Raw genomic sequence first — 22,993 nt, 5'->3', positions numbered from 1 at the left:
GTAGTGACTATGATACAAAAGCAGTGCAGTCTTGGAGACCTTTGCTGGTGTTTAAGGAAAATGTCTGCCAGTCTGAATCTCTCATTATTTCTTCTGTACTTTAATCATGCAGGTTTAACCAGCTTATTAAAGCAACTGACATGACGGATCACTCTCCTTCACAAATATCTGACAGAAATAATAACCCAGAAGCATTGATCTAGTGCAGAATGAGTGTGCAATAGAAAACAAGTGATTTGCACAAGTGTAGAAAATGTCCCGTATAAGCAGAGAGCATAAATCTGTGATGTTAGTGCTGCTGAAGTGTTAAACATTATTTTTCTTATCTTTATGGATGTTATAATGGCAGCGTTTGCTATATAGCACAGTCTCTCTCAGCAGACATGTGTTTTTCTGATAACGGCAAGATCTGCTGCTGCTCAAGAGAAAACTTTAACAGGAGTTTAATGTCTGAAAATGTCAAAACAGTTCAGGAAAAACTGTTCAAAATAGACGGTAATGAGTCCAGTGGTATTTCAGCAGTTTGTTTTTTTTATTCCCTCCCAGAAGTCGTTTTACTTAAACATCAAAAATGTGTGTGTGTGTGTGTGAGAGAGAGAGAGAGGGCCAAGCTAACAATTTTAGTCTCCTTAACATTCTCTTTATTTCATTCATTTATTTTCCTTCGGCTTTGTCCCTTTTTTTCATTAAGGGTCACCACAGCTGAATGAACCGCCAACTTATCCAGCATATGTTTTACACAACAGATGCCCTCCCAGCTGTGTGCTGGGAAACACTCATACACTCTTATATTCACAGTCATAGACTATGGCATTTTAGTTTATTAAATTCACCTATAGCTCATGTGTTCGGACTGTTGGGGAAGTTAAGCACATTGAATAAACCCACACCAACTCTACACAGAAACACCAACTAGCCCAGCCGGGACTCAAACCAGCAACCTCCTTGCTGTGAGGCGACAGTGCTAACCACTGGGCCACCTGATCCTTTATGTCAGGGGTGTCCAAACTGTCCTGGAGGGCTGGTGTCCTGGAGAGTTTACCTTCAACTTGCTTCAACACACCTGCCAGGAAGTTTTTTTGATTAGCTGGTTCAGGTGTGTTTGATAGGGGTTGGAGCTAAACTCTCAGTTTGGACATCCCTGCTTTATGTTATTTTTGCAATGTTCTTAGAACGTTCAAAACATCCAGTCTTAAATAATGTTTTAACATTATTGTTTGGTTTAAATAATGTTGGATGGCAGAGGGGTGTCGCGAACAAAGGACGAAAGTCGCGGAAGAAAATGAAAATAAACAGCAGACAGGGGAGGAGGGTGGTTGAGCAGGGGATCGATAAAATCAGGTGCCAGATCAGATTTCAGAGGTGCCGGATTCAGATCACAAATTAAGCCCTGGTTTTGAGCAATAATAAGTGACTGATTAGCTATTTTAAATGTTACTGTATAGGTCAAGCATGAAATTGTACTTTATTTTTTCAGGAAAAGTGATGTGTTCACAAAAGACTTACAAATATTAAGGTGGAAGTCATCATAGCTTGCGTAGAATAGACCCAGCTCCCAACACAACTTTGAGAATAGATTAACAGCGATATTTTTTTTTCGCGTGATAATAATCTCGCGTTAACACAGCACGTTAATGCCGATAACGACAAACCACTATTATTAATATTATATTTTTCTAAATCAGATACAGAACGGTTGGTTTCTCAATAGTTTAGCACTATTAAAGCGTTGACCCCCCCCCCCATACATCTTGTTTTGTCATCCTTCAGAGGGAATCAAGTGCTAACAGGGTGTTTGCGATGTCTTAAAAAGCATTAAAAGTTGATAAATCAATTCTAAGAAATTTAAGGCCCTTAAAGATATTAAAAAGTCTTAATTGTGTTTTTACAAGGTCTTAATTTTGTTCAAGCATTGTCCAAAGTGTCTGACTTCAAAAAAGAATAAATATATTTATTTTCTTTCTAATATCAACAACGGTGTGCTCGATCTACGTGATTGGTTCGGGCCTGAGCGCATCAGGCCAAGCTCTTCTGTCCGGGTGATGTCACGTAATTTGTGACCAATGTGGGAAGGTGATGTGATGCTCTCCACATGTAGCAAAACCATAGAGCAGACAGACGGCAACATGGGAAAATGAAAGATTGCGTACTCCTCTTTGGAGAAAGATGAGTTTAAACAGTGGCTGAAGCCTGTCGCTGAAAACAACCGTGTAATTTATTCTTTCAAGCTTTATATCTTCCGAGCTTATCAGAGTTCGGTTGCATGGTTGTGCTCCATTGATTTATTTAACTACAACTGTTTATTAACAACTGTTTATTAAGTTAAAGGTTTGATACTGATTAGATCTTGAAGTGGCGATGAGGTCTTAAAATATTCTGAGAAGGTCTCTGGTTAATGAGGAGGGTCAATCCCCCCAAACCCCCATGTAATTCGCACTCTGCCTGTATGTAATTTAACACCCAAATGCATTTAGTCATTTAAGGTAATTTAAGGTCGTTTACTGTTGTAAATATTAGCCCCAAAAATACTGCTTTTCAAAGCAGCTCACTTTGTTCTGTAGCAGACCTTTTTTGAGCCTGAGTGACAGTGCGCTCTGATCTCACACCAAATGTGGCAGACAGATATGGATCTGTGTAAAGTGTTTGTCCAATTACCCGAACAAGAGATATGAATCTGCATATCAGATATCAGAGATACTGTTAGCATGCTAAACAGCTCGTGATCTGCCTTCATACGCGATAGTAATCCCCTCATTAACAACTCATTCACGCTCTAATGCTAACACAACCTCACTGCTTATACAGTATACCCACAATCACTGCATTTCTGATCAATGCGAAAACAAACATAGCCTGGAAATATGAAACGCCATGTTGTCTTGGCCGGCGTATATTACTCTCTTTTGTTGTGTGTTTGTCTGAATACTCTGCGGTTTTGCAGTCTTGGTTTCGGGGGTCGACTTGGGCAATCGATAGCAAACAGAGGCCGTGAGCAATTAATCGTCTGGTCCATTACTGTGGTGCCAGCCAGGAATCTTAAGCTAATGATGCTAGCGATTGGTGGGCAGCTTGTGTGTGGAGAGGGAAAATAGCAATCAATACACAACAAAGCTCTTTAAAAGATGATATGTAACTCGGTACGAATGGGAAGATCCCAGAGCCCGCTCTATACCTCTGTTTATTGATAATACGCCACATTTAGCGACGCAATGCACATAAATAGCGTCTTTCAAGTGAGGGAGATAGCATGACTCCATTAGTGTGAAGACGTTTGCTCATGTCATCGAGTGCCACATTGCATTGCTTTGAAAAATCACTTTGTGCTCTTTAAAGCTAATAAAAAGGTCATTTTATGTGCTCTCACATAATTATGACTGTTCTTGGAATGCCATTGAAAGAAAAGCAGGTTTCTGAGCTCAGCCAGGTGAAGTGGAGAGTGATATGAGAAAATCACTGCTGAATTTAGTGTTTATATTACTCATTTCTATTGTGGCAATGTTAAATAGAGATCAGATGGAGACTTATGCTTGAAATTGCTGTATTATCCCATTTTGAAGTTTCTTAAGCTGGTTTTAGAGTATCTTACAGATGGTTTGCATCCAAGGTCAAAAAACACTTCTGTTCACTCATAAATATATTTCAAATACACCTCAATAAGGACTTTCTACTCTAAACTACTCTACACTGATTGGTCAAATGGCCCAGTCTGTTGAGATTGGTCAGGCAACCCTACTCTGCTCCGATTGGTCGAATGATCCAGTCTGTCGTGATTGGTCCGATGGCTATACTCTGCTCTGATTGGTCAAATGGCACATTCGGTTGTGATTGGTTGGGTAGCCCTACTCTTCTCTGATTGGTCAGTTGGCCTAGACTGTTGTGATTAGTCTGGCAGCCCTACTGTGCTCTGATTGGTTGAATGGTTCAGACTGCTATGATTGGTCAGATGGATGTACTTTATTCTGATTGATCAAATGGCCCAGTCTGTTCTGATTTGTCAGGCAGCCATATTCTCCTCTAATTGGTCAAGTGGCCCAGCCTGTTGGGATTGGTCATGGAGCCCTACTTGGCTGACTGGTTGAATGGCTCAGTTTGTTGTGATTAGATGGCCCTTCTCTGCTCTGATGGGTTTAATGGTTCAGACTGCTATGATTGGTCAGTCGGATGTAGTCTGTTCTGATTGATTAAATGGCACAGGCTGTTGTGATTGGTAAGGCAGTCCTCTCTGCTCTGATTGGTCAAATGGCCCAGCCTGTTGTGATGGTTCAGGTAGCTCTACTCTCCTCTGATATGTCAAATGACCCAGTCTTTTGTGATTGGTTAGACAGCCATACTCTCCTCTGACTGGTCAAGTGGCCTAGTCTGTTGGGATTAGATGGCCTTACTCTGCCCTAATTGGTTGAATGGTTCAGAGTGCTGTGATTGGTCAGATGGATGTAGTCTGTTCTGATTAGCCAAATGGCCCAGGCTTTTGTGATTGGTAAGGCAGTCCTCTCTGCTCTGATTGGTCAAATGAACAAGTATGTTGTGATTTGTCAGGCAGCCCCACTTTCCTCTGATTAGTCAAATGGCCCAGTCTATTGTGATTGGTCAGGCAGCCATACTCTCCTCTGATTGGTCAAGTGGCCTAGTCTGATGTGATTTGATGGCCCTACTCTGCTCTAATTAGTCAAATGGCCCAGTCTAATGTGATTGGTCAGGTGGCTCTTATCTGCTCTGAAAGGTCTAATGGCACAGTCTGTTGTTATTTATTCACCTTCCAGTGGGTTATTATGGCTGTTACCATAACTCAATTTTTTTTCTGGAGGCTTCCAAACATCCCAAGCCTGTAAAATTGTCATCAATTTTACAATATCAATTCAAGGACAAAAAAACGAATGAAAGAACATCTTGATCAACCCAAACCTTTATTGCATCACGATTCAAGCAGAATATTTCTCTGTTGTAAGTTGAGAGAACAATAACCAATCACTAATATTTCTGTTGAGCTTCTGAGTACAGTAGCCAATCAGAAATCACATACATAATAGACCAAATGCCCTGAAGAACTATCCACATTCATTGTAATAAATTAAATTAAATTAAATTAAATGCTATTATTTTATGTAAATGTCTGCATCATATATGTCTGTTTTAATTTCTCCTAATAAATTTCATGAGAAACATTTCTTAAGAGATAGTTGATGTTTATATGAGATGCCATGTATGCATTGAAATATCTGCCTCTGGGCAATAAGATTCATTCCTCAAAACCTTTCAAGTATGCTGTTTTGTGTTGTCGAGGAGGCTGTGAAATCAAAACTAGATTTTAATGCAGATTTGTGTTTGATTTATAAGCAGTAGCTGTGGCATGTGGCGAGAGCAAAGATGACAGGACTGCCTGCGTGAAAGTTGCGGCCTTCATCCAGACATCGCAATTTGCGCAGACTTAATGGCGTGTGAAATCAAAGCGTGTAGACCAAGATTGTACGTTTGAGTCTGACCTCTTCTGCTCAAAGCTAAGAAGCAGTGGACGACCTTTTCTGTTCATTTCGTTGAGTTTGATTGCCGTGGGAGAAAAAGAGACATTAAAGGAAAATTCAGTCTTTGAGGAAAAAGCTCCGGATAAATATTTCTCATGGATGAATATTTCCTCCCATCTCTTCTGCTTCATATAATACCTATCTTGAGGGTGATCACAAAGCTTTGGCTTAGGAAAAAGGAATTGGAATAGAGATGGAATAATGCAATTTTACGCAGAGCTCATGACTTCAGGGAGGAGAGAGAGAGAGAGAGAGAGGTGGAGCGGTGAGTGAGGAATTGCTAATACAAAAGCTCAAAGCACATCTCAAAAAAAGTGTCAGATTCACCTGCTGGCTTGCAAAAGTATAATGTGCTATCTACACATTTTGTGTTAGAAAAATGTCCATGTGTTGGAAAAACGCACCCTGGAAACTGCCCAGAGCATCTAGCAATGGCATAGCAAAGATATAAACCACTACCAACACATTTGCAACTGCCCAGAACACTCTAGCAACTACTTAGTAACATCTATAAACCACTCGCTTTTAAAAAGCAATATACTACCTGAGCATTCACCCTGGCATCCACCCAGAAACATCTGGAACACTTTAGTAACAGGTTTTGTCTTGGTTTTTAAGGATAGAGGACTTTTATTGTAACAGCTGCTTAGCAATGCCTTTACAACTAACTAAAACCACTATAGCAACACACTGGCAACCCCTCAGAACAATTTTGCAATATCCTGGCAACTGTCCACTGTAGCAAATGCACAGCAGCAAAATGATAACCACCCACAATACCCTAGCAAAGGAGTGTCCAAACTCTGTCCTGGAGGGCAGGTGTCTTGCTGAGTTTAGCTCCAACTTGCTTCAACACAACTGTCAGGAAGTTTCTAGTATATCTAGTAAAAGCTTGATTGGCTAGTTTAGGTGTGTTTGATTAGGGTTGGAGCTAAACTCTTCATGACACCAGCCTTCCAGGACCAAGTTTGGACACCAACTGCATAGACACTACTTAACACCCAGAACTTTTAGTGGCTACGTTGCAATGCCATGGCAACAACCAAGAATACTCTTGCAACTAAACAGCAACTGCTACCAACAACTCAGAACACCTTAAAGACAAAATAATGGCTCACTATGGAAAAGATCAACCACAAAGCAGTGCCCTGGTAACAAACCACAATTTCCTAGCAAGTGCTTAAAAACTCCCACAGCTTCAGACGCTGCAAATCAATGCTGTGGCAACCACTTTGGCATTGTGCCCGTAATTTCGACAGTTCATATGCATTTCATCAAATGCTTTTCTGTGCTTTACCTTATAGCAGGGTTTAGAGTGTTTGTCTACTAGTTTTGGAGGTTTACAAGGACAGATATTTGTGTAATGGCATTAGTATGGCCTAGTTTTTGCAATTCAAAATGCTTAAAATCATCTTTAACAAGGTTTTTTTACATTTAGATTTTATGCTGGTTGGTTTAAGGGTAGGGGTGAGGTAAGGTCATGGTGTATGGTGTGCGTATGTGTTTGCACAACACAGGTTCATTCTGAAACGTAGCCCTATATGCGATTCTGGAGATCGAAAATTGATAATGAATGCTACGGGGCGGTATGACCTCGTTCCTTTTCTCGCTAACCCGCTGAACTCTTACCTGTATGTGGACGGCCCTTCAACTGTTACCAGTTTATCTGGTAGCTCGACATGTACATTGGCTGACTTCAGATACAGAGTTTGCAGCGATGACGTGGTTCGAGTTTGATAAAGAATGGTTCCATAAAGCAGGTAAGACAAGAAAAGAAGACAAAAAATATGATAAACAAGTAAATAACAGGGTGAGAATGTGGTAAAATCTAAAAATATGGTAAAAATCGTGGCTTTTCTTTTCCTGAATTGCTTTTCAAAAGACTGGGGTTGGGTTTCGGGAAGGGGTAGGCCGGGTCAATAGTTGCTTTTTTTCAAAATTCGCATTTGCAAAAACAAAAACTGCAAAAAAAATCATTGCTCCTGGGACGTATTTTGCTCTCTCCAGAAATGTATATAGGGGTACGTAATCAGAATGAGCCTGGGTTGTGTTTGCATGTGTGTTTGTGTGTAGGTTTGTGTGTGCTTGCAAGTGTTTAAGGCATCATTCATGCCCTCATACAACTATACGAGCCTTTCGAAATACTTCAAAAGAGTTTTGTGAACACTTCCAATCCGTTGCGTTTGAACAGAAGAGCCGAGGGTTTTATTCATGAGGCCACGAGAGCACAGAGACTTTAAAAGCTCTTAATGCTTGAGAAAGCTGCCAGTGGAAGCTCCTCTGTTTCTCTGCGGTCCAGCTTTCCTCAACCTGGCGCCCGCAGCACATCCACTGGATTGGCAGGCCACTGAGCTGAACGCAGTGTGAGGACATTAATCAAATTAGGCCGCCGTTTGATGCTCATTGGGTGTATTGGAGTTTGCCAGCTTATCCCTGCTGGCTGATTGTGTTTGCAGCTCAGGATGAGATGCTTATATTGGGTTTATGAAACTCTGCTGTGAATCAGCAACGGCTTTGTGAACACGGAGGTAACAATGACTCTCACAACCAATACTTTATGCATATTCTTTAATGCTAGTGGACAGTCATTGACAGTCTTGTTTGCTTCACAGGTTTCGCAATTGAAACTTTGAATTTCGGATTTCCAGCCCCTTGTGTGTTTGATGTTTTCCTATTTTTGGCCAATCTATGCTCTCATCTTCCATTAGTTTGGAGTTTCTGATTTATCTGTAACAATAGTGAGCATACCTGTCTACCCTTGCATTTTTCCCAGGATTCTCCCATATTTTACAGTTCCGCTATCCTCCTGTAAAGGTATTTTTACCAAATTTCTCCAGTATTTTCAGTCTTTTTCTGAAGGGAAAGAGCCGACCCTCCCTATATGCAACCCATACCACCGAACCACTAGGGGCTGCCCCTTGCTCTTAAATTTGAGTCTGTTCTGTGCTTTTGTTTTATTTAGGCATGAAAACACTTTGAAACAAACTTAAAAATGGCAGGATTTCCTTTCCTTTTCATTACAGGTGCTGTCGTATAGATGTTCATTCATTTTCTTGTCAGCTTAGTCCCTTTATTAATTCGGGGTTGCCACAGCGGATTGAACCACCAACTTATCCAGCATATGTTTTATGCAGCAGATGCCCTCCCAGTTGCAACCCATCACTGGGAAACATCCATACACGCCCATAAGTGAGGCGAATGTGTTACCCACTGTGCCACCGCGTCGCCTTCTGCTTTTAAATGTGCTTTATAAAAATATGAACTTAATAAAAAAGAATACAATTTATTTGTCTAACAAATCTATTGTTTGATTAGTATACTTCTTGGAATACATACTTCTTATAAGTACAACAAAATCACTTAAACCAAAATAATTTTATTAAATATAAGAAAAATTGCCAATGACCCATAGTCAGAATTTGTGCTCTACATTCAACCCATCCAAGTGTGATGTGTGACGTATATTGTTGTGCAATATGTGTATACTTCATACATTTATTTAAAACCTTTGCAAAAATTTTCCCTAAATCGTAGTGTAATAGGAATTAGTCAGGAATAAATAAAACACCCTAACAAACAAACTAAATAAATAATCCTCCCATTCTGCTTGCACACACAATTTTACATCACATATCATGATAGTTTGGCCAGAGGAGAAATGGTCGCGCCCAACTTAGCCTGGTTTCTCTTATAGTGTTTTTTCCTTTACTTTCGTCAATTGGTGAAGTTTTGTTCCTCGTCACCGTCGCCACTGGCTTGCTTGGTTTTGGACTTGTGGAGCTGCGCATCAATGGATTTGCTCTTCGTTGTTTGGACTTTCAGCAGTAAAATTAAACCACACTGAACTGAATTAAACTGAACGTCAACTCTGAAAACTGGACTGACACTGTTTCAATTTACTAGAAATTCTATGTTGAGCTTCTTTGACACAATAAACACTGTAAAAGCGCTATAGAAATAAAGATGAATTGGATTAAATGAAATCTCATACCTCATATATGATATTTATTTCCACTGATGACAGGGAGAGAAAAGATTGTTTGCACAGAAATGCGGATGGGAGGAAACAAAAAAGAGAAAATGCATCAGCACCGTCATCCTTTGAAAGCCTTTGCAAACACAACAAAACAAACCCGGTTTTGTGTGCCTCTGTCTATTGTCCTCTATGTGACTGCAACCCAAATCCTATAGGGCTGCCGAGGGACGCGGGTGCAACTGCACACTTTTGAGCCAAAATGGCAGCCACTCGCGGCTCTACAGGCCAGCAGAAAAGCGGCTTGGACAGGATTCCTCAGCTTTTTGAGCCGGGATGAGTGCTCTTCACGGGCCGTCCTGGCAGATATGAGGAGCTGGACTCATAACCCACAGCTTTATGTGACCTATAAGTAGAGCGAGGAGCTGAAATGCACCTTGTGGCTGTAAATCCAGATAAGCTGCGCTGACTGACAGGGTTTTACTGCCAATGGTCCTCCAGGCCACAATTGGCACCTGACAAGTGACGTCCCGCTGGTCTATTTGAGGGTGCGAAGACCTCCATGTTCACTGGACGGGACGGTCCCATTCATTAACGTTATGGAGGTTTTAATGGCGTACTTATGATGGGCTGGGAAAGCAGGCGGGTGGCAGACCACAGCTGTTGACCTCGAGTCTTTTTGCTGGTGATAAGTCATGATGTAAGACATAAAGGTAATGGACATAGGTGTTATTTTAATTGTTATGCCATAGCTTAATGAGGTTTAGGCAATCTAGTTTTACGTGCAAAAATAGTTGGACTACCAGACACTCATAAAGTTGTTCAAGCTTAATTTAACAGCATCTAAGATTTTTTTTCATTTTTGGGACTTTCTATAACCTTTCTTTTGTTTTGTTTTATTTTATTATACAGATGACACATGCCTCACCGATTCACTAAAATTAAATGATTCAAGGAATGAATCCTCAACTTATTTGTCAACATATTAGGTCAATCCAGCATGTCTGTGCAAGCAGATCAACTGCTAGAGATCGCAAACGATGGCAGCCGTTCACATATCGCATCTTTACCAAACACAAGTTTGTTATTTCCAATTGAAGCACGCGGCTTGTGTGCACATATTGTAAGCGACACGCTGTCGCCTTCCAGGCACACTGAGTTGAAAACATCTTCAGAATGCTGCGAGCACACTGTAAGTCACGAGACATGAACTGACCACTCAGATTCATATTTTGTATGGAATATACACATTTTGGTAGACTAATTATCTTAGGTAAACCCTGCTGTGCTTTTTAATTTTCTCGAATTTTCTCCATCAATAAAACTTGTATCAGAGTTGCAGCAATGTTTTGTCAGCTTGTCATACTCTGAGGAAATGGTTAAAGGTCACCTAGCAATCCACCTACACACACCCCATATTACTACCCCCGCCTTTCCCCCTCCACCTAGGCCATGGTAAAATTGTTAAGTGTTGTCCAGTTCATGGTGGTAAAATGGATGGGGACCACGGCTCTAATATGAATTAAATAAATAAAAAAATTATAATAAAAAATCCTAAAAAGCAATATTTTATGTAATTAACAAGTAACAAAAGTAACAGTAATTATTTTATTTTATTTTATTGCACAAATGACACCAGCTGCCCTGCTTCCCTAATATGAGTTGAATAAAATGACAATTAAAAAAAAATCCTAAATAGTAAGATTTTATGCAATTAACAAGTAACTAAAGTAACTATAATTGTATATATATATATATATATATATATATATATATATATATATATATATATATATATATAAATATATATATATATATATATATATATATATATATATATATATATATATATATATATATTTTTTTTTTTTTTTTTTTTTTTGCACAAATGACACCGGCTGCCCTGCTTCCCTAATATAAATTGACACTTTAAAGTCAGTTGTTAGTTAATTGAACTAAACTATGTGGAACCAATTCTTTACACATTGTGTTATAATAACGGATCACTTTGAGTGATTACCATATGCATAATTAGTAAAATATTCATCACCAAAAAACCCCAACATGATAAACATTTTGACAAACATTTCATTTGTGTATTTATAATTAATTTAAATATTAAGAATGCATATTATTAGCAAATGTGAACTGAGTGCTCATTAAAATATTGGACATGCCAGTGATTTCCAAAACAGAAATGCATAAGTTAAAGAGACAGAATAAAGTTAGCAAATGTCCTCAGGATATTGCTCTATTTCCAGACACTAAACAGAACCAAAAAAAAAAAAAACATTAGCATGCTTCAAAAATGAATGTCGTTCACACCAATTTATCCTTTTATCTATTATGAATATTCATTCTGGAGTCTCCAAGGACCAAGTGCTGTTTTAGAGGGAACATTGAATTGTGAGTAATGCATTCACGTCTTCAAAGCAGCTCAATTGCTGTAAATTATCTTTAATTCTCATCTGCTCATGGATATCTAATTACAGTAATGGTTAGAGTGTTCCCTTTTATTCCCCGTATAAAACAAGTGTCGTGCCCTAGCGGAAACACATCGACCTGTGGAGATTATTATCACAAATTATCAACAGCACACGAGACCTCAGGATTTCACATTTCAGAAGTGTTTCCTCCTAAAACACTTCTAATCAATATAAACCGTGGCCAATCGTGTAAATAAATTGTTCAATTGAAAGCTGCAGTACTTCCTGTGTACATAAAAATCAATTTTCAGCTGATGGATTAACACTTTTGAGTGACTTTTAGCGTGACACCTATTTCTGATTTGATTTAGGCTGTGCAATATGACAAAATATATTTGTATGGACAAAATAAAAGGTCTATCGTTTCATATTGTGCTCAATTGTTCATATTGTGGTGTCATAAAAGACATAGTTTATGGTAATACCTTTTCATCATTGACCGCAGATTATGTGAAGTGCTTTGAAATGTGCGTTTAATAAGGATGAGTAAACAGTGACTGAATTTAGATGTTTAGATGAACTTTTCCTTTAAGATACAGATCAGATCGAGCTATTTTTCACTATTTAAAGGGAAAATAAAAATTCTGTCATCATTTACTCACCCTCCATTTATTCCAAACACGTCTGAGCTTCTTTCTTCAGTTGAAGACAATAGAATATATTTTAAAGAAAGCTAAAAACCTGTAACCATTGACTTCTATAGCATTTATTTGTCCTACTATCTAAGTCAGTGGAAACAGATTGTCAGCTTTCTCCAACAATCTTCCAGAATTAAACAGAAAACATAAATTCTTAAAGGATTATAACCACTTGATGGAGGTTAGATAGTGAGAAAATTTCTATTTTTGGGTGAACTAGCTCTTAAATTCAAACCCCCATCTAATTTGCACTCTGGTTAAAAGTAGCCCAACTCTATTGGGAAACTGTGGACTTGGCAACCCTGGACAATAGTCAGTGTTGAATCTGTCTGTCTATCTGTTTGTCTGTCTGTCTGTCTGTCTGTCTGTCTATCTATCTATCTATCTATCTATCTATCTACAGTATATATCTGTCTGTCCATCTGTTTGTCTGTCTGTCTGTCCGTCCAGTCTTCCGTCCGTCCGTCTATCTATCCATCCATCCAATTACATTATGTATCTAGCTGTCTGTCTGTCTGTCTGTCTGTAGAAGTGACTGCAGAACTCAATATAGTGACACTCACTTAATTTTAAAGATAGCGAATCAGACACTTCCTGCAGTCGTCACATCAGGAGATGAAGCTGGACAGTGTGGAATGAAGTCAGACGCCTCAAATGTCACAGAAAAATGAAAGGGTATGAAAGGGAGAGACAGAGAAAAAGAGCTGCTGTGAGAATGAAAAAACAACAGCAATCAACAACACAAGTGAATGAGGCCTTTTTTCTTTCTTTTTTAATTGTGACATTTATTTATTTCCACTTATCTCTCCTTATTATGATTTATAGGAATTATTTTGCAGAGAAAAATTATTTATTTGTTTTTCATTTTTTCTTTCTTTCTCAAAAAAAAAAAAAAAACTCTTATATTTTTATAAAACTATAAAAGATCTTTCTACCTTTGCCCGATTTTGGTGAAGCTATGGGTCTCTGTGTTATCTGGTTATCTTAATAGTCTTATAGAGTTTTTTTCTTAGTAATAGATGTTGTCTATTGCTGTTGTTAAGGTATTTGTAATATATTTTGATAATAAAAATCTTCCAAAATTTGAAATTATATTAATCCTAATCTCTCTTAAATATTAAAAGTTATCTCTAAAATAACATCATTATATATATATATATATATATATATATATATATATATATATATATATATATATATATATATATATATATATATATAATTGTATTTTTATTGTAATGGCAATGCACTGGGGTTTCATTAACTTATAACTTATGTTCTTTTTCTTCATGTTACAGTATATTTAATTAAATTTTTAATTTTCTTTCCACATTTGGGAGTACCTTATATTGATGCCATTATTTTTTTCTCAGTGATTTGTGTTGTGAAAAACAGGTGTGTTCAGCTAGCATGTGATGTAATAAACAGTAAAGCAGCCTGCCATTCCCAACATTCTTCGCATGGTACAGCTGCCTTCAGGAGCGTCTGTCATCAAACCCCACACTCTTCAGTCACAGTGATCCCACAGAGAGTCCTCTCAGATCAGGACATGTGCAGGGCATATTTTTATTTATTTATTAACAATTATGGCTCATGCTGTGGTTTAAATTGGATTAGGTTCAGTGAAATGTGTTTACTAGAGGTTACTTACAGCTGCTCAAATTCCTAAGGAATTTCTCACAGTATTTCCTATAATATTTTTTCTTCTGGAGAAAGTCTTATCTGATTTATTTCAGCTACAATAAAAGCAGTTTTTAATTTTTTAATACATTTTAAGGTCGATATTATTAGCCCTTTAAGCAATATTTTTTTGATTGCCTACAGAACAATCCTCTGTTATACAATGACTTGCCTAATTACCCTAACCTTACCCTAATTAAAGTTAAGCCTTTAATTGTCACTTTAAGTTGAATACTAGTATATTGAAACATATCTAGTTAAATATTATGTGCTGTCATCATGGCAAAGATAAGAAATTAGTTATTAGTAATTTAGTATTAAATCTATTATGTTTAGAAATGTGTTGAAAAAAATCTTCTCTCCAATAAACAGAAATTGTAGAAAATATAAAATATAAAAGAATTACAATTGAAAACAAGGGCTAATAATACTGACGTCGCCTGTGTATCATGACCTTTGCATGGGAAGTGGCGTATGCACTTTTTTCCACCCCCGTTTTGTGCGTACACCATGTTTATAAATGAGACCCCTGCTTCAGGATGTAGTAATCCCGTCTCGACTGTTCGTTTCAGAAGTCTAGCGGATAACCAAATATCAGGTTACTGGCCACACTGAACACACACTGCAGCTAAATGTGGCCGAGTGATTAATGCTGCTCTGTATGTGCGCACAGTTCAGTTATTTATGGATGAACTGACATAGTGAGAAGTGTAGCAGTGTTTTGGATTCAGCAGCTAAATCACGATATTCAACAATCCCACCTAGATAATACCCCTCCCCCCTGACAAAAAATACCATGACAGTCATAGCAACAGCTTTACACTGGTAACCAAGGATATTTTAATAAATCAAAACTAAAACCAAGGCTGCATCCAAAGTCACAAACTTCCAGACTATGTAGTACCAAAGTCCCTTTAAGGCAAGTCATTTCACTCGGCAGCCATCTTTGAAACGCCTCTCGGGCATTCTGCTTGAATGGGGAAACATCAAATTGTCCAAATTGTTCAATAGCCCCTTTCACACAGTGATACCTGTAAATATTCAGAATGACTTTACCAGGGAATTAAAAAAAAAAGCGCTGTTCACACAGGCAAGGACGCTCCTGAATTCTCACATCCATTCCAAAATACAGGTAAATTTTAACATCATTAGCCGGAAATGACCTCTAAACGGCTGCGCTAGCATTTGTAAACATAGAAGGGATCTGTTGATGGTTTCACTTTCATTTAAAGCATTAGCATTCATGCAGCTGCTTTATCCTAGTGAGCGTCAGAGCGTCAGAGAGAAGCGCGAACCGCAGCCAAACATTTACACATTTGACTACATTACAAATTCTGTGGATGGATAAGTATTGTGAACAACATGTGGAATAACACTTTCACATATCAAGATGTACATAATATGTGTGCGCTGGTGATTACCTGAGTGCTCCTTCACGTGCACACGCGTCAAGCAACTGAAGCAGAGCTTGAAGGTAAGCAAACAGCGGTTTATTTTAAGCATTTTATTGATAATTTTTTACACTGTTGGCATTAAGAAGGAACATAAAAACATTATCTGACTAACATCTAGCAGCTTAATGTGTCTGGAACAATATTCAAAGGCTTTTATTTTCATAAATGAATGTCTGAATGTTCCGATTGACTGGAGTAGACGTCTCACGTCAGTGCGTTCTGAATGTGAGAGCGCTCTTTTCTGCAATTTTCTTTCTGCGTACACACAGAGCAGCGTTCTGTTATACAACTTCTCTTTTCAGAGAATTGCCGGAACAAATTTACCATTTTCCAAAAAGGGCCTGTTTAAGCATGATCCCTTTTTCCAGAAAACTGGTGGTAATTTTCCAGAAAGATCTGTAGGTGTGAAAGGGGCTAATGACTGTTAATTAATACCTTTATAAATACTAAATGGAAATGTGTTCAATTGTCGCTTCATTCTTTTGTGGCCACCCCTGGTAAACCAAGAAATAAGCTGAAGTAAAGTAAATATAAATGTTTTCATAAAAATCTTTATGAAAAATCAAAGCTTTTGGTTAAGGTTGAATTTTTTTTAAAATGCAATGCTTCTCATATAGCAAGATCTCAGAACAACCCTAGCAACTGCACAGCACCCAGAACATCCTAGCATGTTTTCTTGTATTTTGCAGCTGTAACTAAGACGTCAAGCTTAAAAATGCATTTCCTATTTGGATAGATGATTCCCTCTCTAGTTGTGTGTTTTTACGCATTTAAATAACTACCGAGTCGCTCTCAAAGATAGTGAGAACACATCTCCAGACAAAAGCGACAGTGTAAGCTACAAAAGACGAGGAAAGGGCAGAATCTCCGCTTGCATTTGTGAGCATGACAGGTGCTGTTAATGAAGCCGCTGCTTTTTAGATGGAGCGCGCCAGCGTGTCTTTCTATAACAGGAAGTCAGATCAGCGGCGCTTAGGAAAAAAAGCCCATCGTGGAAAGGGAGGCAGAGCTACAGGGCGAGAGTAATGATGTTTTGATTGCTGTCGTTTGATACTGGAGCAGATTTCTATCGCTCTTTCCCCTCCCAGAACCGCATCTTCCAGAGTCTCTTCAGAAGGTTGTAAATCGCGACTGGCTCTTGTCCAGGTTTATCCCCACAATGCTGCGTGTAATTACTCATCCCGCATTAGTAGATTCAGAGCATTTTAATAGCCTCTGTGCACCAGGAAGTAAAGAGCTGTAATGACCTAGTCTGGCTGTGGTAATTGGTTGGAATTGTAGGGGATATTTACTGAAAGTTAATCAGGGGTATTGACGTCAGCTGTACTGTGAATGATGTCAAAGCAAGTTATGTTGATGGTTAAATCAACTCTGTGTATCACTATTATTGTGCATAACATGGCATAGCAACCTCCCTGAACACCATAGTAACCAGGAAGCAAGATCGTAGCAATTTTCAAGAATGCTTTGGCAACTATATAGTAACCACTAAGATTGTTATAACTGGATAGCAACCTCCCAGCAACCCTTAGGACAGCTGGGTGGTATCCACAACTTCCGAACACTTGGTGATACCCACCTGGTAACTGGATAACAACCTATTAGAACACCTGAGTGGTAATTGCCTAGTCACTGTATAGCAAGCACCTAGAAACCACATAGCAACATGTTAAAACACCTGGGTGGTAACCACCTAGTAACTGGATAGCAACTTCCTAGCAACTGCATAGTTACCTGTTAGGACACCTGAGTGGTAATTGCCTAGTAACTCTATAACAAGCACCTAGAAACCACATAGCAACCTTTTAGAACACCTGGGTGGTAACCATGTGGTAACTGGATAGCAACATCCTAGCAACTGCATAGCTACCTACTAGAATACCTAGGTATTAACTGGATAGCAACCACCTAGGAACCGCATAGCAACCTCTTAGAGTGACAGTAACTGCCTGGTAACTGGATAGCAATTTTTTAGAACCCCTGGATGACAACTGTCTGATATCCGGATAGCAACATGAAAACCTATTGAAACACCTGGGTGGTAATCACCTAGTAACAGTATTGCAACCACCTAGAAACCATATGGTAACCTCTCAGAACACCGGAGTGGTAACCGCCTGGGAACTGGATAGCATCTTCCTAGCAACTGCATAGCTACCTATTAGAACACCTGGGTGATAACCACCCAGTAACTGTAAAGCTAGCACCAAGAAACCACATAGCAACCTCAGAACACTTGGTAGTACCCACCTGGTAACTGGATAGCAACTTTTTATCAACTGCATAGCAACCTGTTAAAACACCTAGATGGTAATTGCTTAGTAACTGGATAGCAACCTCTCAGAAATGCTTTGTAGTAACTGCATGGATTGCAGCATTCAGCAGCATCTTAGCAACTGGATAGCAACCTCTTAGAACACCTGGTTGGTAATCACCTAGTAACAGCATAGCAAGCACCTAGAAACCATAAAGCAACCTCTTAGAACAACTGGGGGGACCGCCTGGTAACTGCATAGCATCTTCCTAGCAACTGCATAGCTACCTGTTAGAACACCTGAGTGGTAATTGCCTAATTACTGTATAGCAAGCACCTAGAAACCACATGATAACCACCTGGTAACTGGATAGCAATGTCCTAGCAACCTCTTAGATCACCTGAGTGGTAATCACCTGGTAACTGGAAAGCTACATCCTAGCAACCTCTTAGAACACCTCAGCGATAATCACCTAGTAACTGGATAGCAACATTCTAGGAACTTCTTCGAACAACTGAGTGGTACCCACCTGGTAACTGGACAGCAACCACATAGCAATATCTTAGAACACCTGGGTGGTAATCACCTGGTAACTGGATATCAATCACATAGCAAACTCTTAACACCTGGGTAGTAATCACCTGGTAACTGGATAGCAACACCCTAGCAACCTTTTAGAACACTTGCATGGTAATTGTCTGGTAACTGGATTGCAACTGCTTAGCAACTGCTTCGAACATCAGTGTGGTAACTTAGTAACTGCAAATCAACCACATGTCACTTTTCAGCAGGTAACCATGTCACACTTGGTCAGTTAGCTACAAAAGTTCATTCTTATACAGCGATTGTTTCATTTTGTCCTGTATTTTATAAATGTAGCTATATGAATGTACATTTCATTAAGAGCATACTGTAAACGAGGAATTTGTGCATTACTTATTATTGTTGCTGTAAAAAAGTCATACAAGACTTTATTCTCCATATCTCTGCACATGAGCAGAGCAGCCATACCTCAGGTATTATTATTCAATATTCATGCATTGACACAGTTTTGAGAATCTTACACAGTGTATTACAGGCTAATTCAATATTGATGGGTTTATTTTGAGGCAGTGCAGGTTAAAGTGCTGCGATCAGACTGAACTCTGCTTGGGATGTGTGCTTAACTCAAGATGTTCAAAGCGGTATCTCAGGATAAGACATGAGACCACACTCCACATAACCTCCACATGGACATGTAAGTCATACATTAATACTGAAGCTCGTGGTGGCAAAGTTATTTAACTTTACAGAAAGGTATGTAAGCCACAAAATAATAACTAAAAAAAGGTAATTTGACATTTAAGTGTTTCTTTATCTGTCTTACATCTTACAATTCATATTTTCCAGTGATTAAATTCATAATTGAGACCTTTCGGACTTTAGTTGAGTTTAAATCCCTGATATATAACTATAAGAGGTTTGTATGTCGAAATCTACACTTTCTACACAATCGAATATTATCGAACTGCATCCATTGCAATTCTACATTATCGAACTGCATGTAAGACAATTAAACATTATCAAACTGCATCTTCACAATCGTACATTATTAAACTGAATATAATGCAGTCGAATATTATCAAACTGCATCTACCTTAACCAAATGTTATCAAACTGCTTCTAACTCAATCAAAAATTATCGAACTGCTTCTAACGCATTTGAACATTATAAAACAGCTACTATAGCGATCAAACATTAATAACGCAATCGAACTGCATCTACCTCAATCAAACATTGTCAAACTGCATCTAACTGAATCAGACATTTTTGAACTATAACTCAATCGAACACTACTGAACTGCATCTAATGCAACTGAACATTATCAAACTGCATTAACGTCATCATAAATAAGCGAACTGTATCTAACTCAATTGAACATTATCGAACTGCATCTAACACAATCAAACTGCATTAATACAATCGCATATTATAAAACTGCATCTAACACAATCAAACATTATCGAACTGCATCAAATGTAATTGAACATTATCAAATGGTATCTAACTCAATCAAACATTACTGAACTGCATCTAATGCAATTGACAATATCGAACTGAATTAACGTCATCTAACATTATCGAACTGTATCTACCTCAATTGAACGTTACTGATCTGCATCTAACATAGTTGTAATTTATTGAACTGCATCTAACGCAATTAAACATTATCGAACTGCGTCTAATGCAATCAAACATTGAACTCTATCTAACTCAATCGAATATTATCGAACTACATCTAACGCAAATGAACATTAATGAACTGCATCTAACGCAATCCAATATTATCGAACTGCGTCTAATGCAATCGAACTGCATCTAATGCATTGAACATTATCGAACTGCGTCTAATGCAATCAAACATTGAACTCTATCTAACTCAATCGAATATTATCGAACTACATCTAACGCAAATGAACATTAATGAACTGCATCTAACGCAATCCAATATTATCGAACTAAGTCTAATGCAATCGAACTGCATCTAATGCATTGAACATTATCGAACTGCGTCTAATGCAATCAAACATTAAACTCTATCTAACTCAATCGAATATTATCGAACTACATCTAACGCAAATGTACATTAATGAACTGCATCTAACGCAATCCAATATTATCGAACTGAGTCTAATGCAATCGAACTGCATCTAATGCATTGAACATTATCGAACTGTGTCTAATGCAATCAAACATTGAACTCTATCTAACTCAATCGAATATTATCGAACTACATCTAACGCAAATGAACATTACTGAACTGCATCTAACGCAATCCAATATTATCGAACTAAGTCTAATGCAATCGAACTGCATCTAATGCATTGAACATTATCGAACTGCGTCTAATGCAATCAAACATTGAACTCTATCTAACTCAATCGAATATTATCGAACTACATCTAACGCAAATGAACATTACTGAACTATATCTAACGCAATCCAATATTATCGAACTGCATCTAATGCAATCGAACTGCATCTGACACATTGAACATTATCGAACTGCGTCTAATGCAATCAAACATTGAACTCTATCTAACTCAATGGAACATTATTGAAGTGCATCTAACGCAATTTAACATTCTCGAAGTGAGTCTAACGCAATCAAACTGCATCTAACATAATCAAACATTATCGAACTACTGAATCCATACAAATCAGCAGGCAATACATAAAATAGTTACGTTTCCTCATGAGATAGAGCTGGTTATTCTGACTACACATAACTCCTTCTGACCAATGCGAACTGCGCTCAGCTTAATTTTATTCACAGCACGGCTTCAGTGTTCATCAAGCAGCAGTTTATGATTATGCGGCTGGTGTCTGATGGAAGATGCCCATAGGATCATCTGCGTTCGAGGGGAAAGAGTCTGTCTGCCGGAATCTGTGTGGACAGATTGCTTGAGGGAGGCTGCTAATTTCCAAAGCTTTGTGTCTTGGATTCATTAGCTTAAATCCGAGTCTCAGCGGACAGCCAAAGTTTCTGTAACCATGCAAATATTATCTGAAAAGAGCATGGTGAAGCATCAGAGCCAATTCCCTGAGTTCCCTCATTAAAAATATCATTATGGGCTGCGAGAGATGACAAAAGGTGCTTAAAAACAGATCCTCAATACTGAGTTGATGACAGGGAGTCTCTCATGTGCATGCAAACATTTCTGCATTGCATACTAACATGCTATTCCTACTATGTTTTGTACTATGCAAATGTTCTGTACGCATGGAATTTGAAGTATTTAGGAATGCATATGCTGTACTCCTCATAGTATACTTAAAGTGCACAGCAATAATGAGTAAATCCCCCTTTGAAAATGATTTTTAAATATATTTCTCAGTGAATATAGACAATATATTTGCTGCACTTAAATAAAACAGATTTATTCAACTCGGACTTGGGCAAATCTAATATGTATACATGCAAGTATCTTACTGCATTATTGTGTATAACCATCCTAGAGAAAGTATTAACTTAAAAGAGTTCTTTAAGGGGTGTACTTATTTATGCACTGTATATATCATGCCATATTGATAGCTAGCACAGATTGCATGAGGATGTCTGTAGAAAGGTGTAGGCAAATACTGTTACCGTTTCTCATTTCACCACAGAGGAAGCACTTTATAATGCCTCTTAGTGAAGGGTGGTGGAGGAGACAAAAAAGACGGAAGATTTCTTTTCTTCTCCTTTGTGAGTGTCAGAACAAAAGAATTACCCGACACTTGCCACAAACAAACACCACAGTAAGCCACGGTGAGCCGCGGGACCTTTCGTTTGCACAGCATTGAAAATCTGAGGCCAGCTGGGAGAGAATGAATGAAGGAAGCCAATAAAGCAGATCTCTGCAGATAACACAAGCATAAGCAGCAGCAATGGGAACTATTCACAGTCAGGATAAAACAGTGATGTCGCTTTAAACTAGATGACAAAATGTACAAGTAACCTTCATTCATTTTCATTTGCCTAAATCCCTATTATGCTATTCTGAAGGTTGCTGATTTGGCGTTTTTTTTTTTGGGTATCCTACAGTAGGTTTACATCCATCCAAGGTCAAAAAACACATTTTTTTGATACCATACATTGCAGCATCAGCTTTTTGTCTCACAGTGTGAAACAGTTTGTTCAAGGATTCAGTCTTCCTAAACTTCAGTGATCTTCTTTAACCTGATTGGTGAAGATTGTGTGATTGGTTGTGTCGTTCTGAGGGCTGTACTCTGCTCTGATTGGTCAGTCTGACCCAGTTTGTTGTCATTGGTCAGATGGCTCTACTCTGCTCTCATTGATCAGACTAAAGAGAGAACATTAGGACGATTCTAAGGGCCTATGCCGTTTTGGGGCCTCCAGAGATACTATTAGGGGCTCTAAAATCCTCTGATTGGTCAGTCTGGCCTCGTTTGTTGTGATTAGTCAGATTACTCTGCTCTGTTTGGTCATTCTGGTTCAGTCTG

The sequence above is a fragment of the Danio rerio genome, chromosome 4 (assembly GCF_049306965.1).
Source record: "Danio rerio strain Tuebingen ecotype United States chromosome 4, GRCz12tu, whole genome shotgun sequence".
Taxonomy (NCBI): Eukaryota; Metazoa; Chordata; class Actinopteri; order Cypriniformes; family Danionidae; genus Danio; species Danio rerio.
Note: the sequence above shows the minus strand (reverse complement) of the source record.